Raw genomic sequence first — 726 nt, forward strand, 5'->3', positions numbered from 1 at the left:
GAGACGTCCCGCATAGAGAGAGAGAGGGGGAGACGTCCCGCAGAGAGAGACAGAGAGAGAGAGAGAGAGCGAGGTCCCGCAGACAGAGAGAGACGTCCCGCAGAGAGACAGGGAGAGACGCCCCACAGAGACCTGGAGAGACGTCCCGCAGAGAGAGAGCGACGTCCCACAGAGAGAGAGAGAGAGAGAGAGACGTCCCGCACAGAGAACGCGAGAGACGTCCTGCAGAGAGAGAGAGTGACGTCCCGCAGAATGAGAGAGAGAGAGAGACGTCTCGCAGAATGAGAGAGAGAGACGTCCCGCAGAGAGAGAGAGAGAGACGACCTGCAGAGAGAGAGAGAGACAGAGATAGAGAAGTCCCGCAGAGAGAGAGGTAGAGATGTCCCGCAGAGAGAGGGACGACCTGCAGAGAGAGAGATAGATAGAGATGTCCCGCAGAGAGAGAGAGACAGAGAGATAGAGACGTCCAGCAGAGAAAGAGAGACACGTCCCGCAGTTGGAGAGGGAGAGGGAGAGATGTCCCGCAGAGAGAGAGATAAAGAGAGATGTCCAGCAGAGAGAGAGAGAGATGTCCCGCAGAGAGAGAGAGACGTCCCGCAGTTGGAGAGGGAGAGGGAGAGACGTCCCGCAGACAGAGAGAGAGACGTCCCGCAGACAGAGACAGAGAGAGCGAGAGAGAGCTGGAGAGAAAGACGTCCGGCAGACAGAGAGAGCGAAAGAGCGAGG

The 726-nt window shown here is 57.9% G+C and overlaps 1 pseudogene; it reads left to right on the top strand.

Annotated features, from left to right (window-relative positions):
• LOC125481619 overlaps nt 1–142 on the top strand; it is a 5,798-nt pseudogene extending 5,656 nt beyond the window's left edge.
• Nucleotides 143–726: the final 584 nt, after the last annotated feature.

Source organism: Rhincodon typus, unplaced genomic scaffold (assembly GCF_021869965.1).
Source record: "Rhincodon typus isolate 14 unplaced genomic scaffold, sRhiTyp1.1 hic_rhity00002823, whole genome shotgun sequence".
Lineage (NCBI taxonomy): Eukaryota > Metazoa > Chordata > Chondrichthyes > Orectolobiformes > Rhincodontidae > Rhincodon > Rhincodon typus.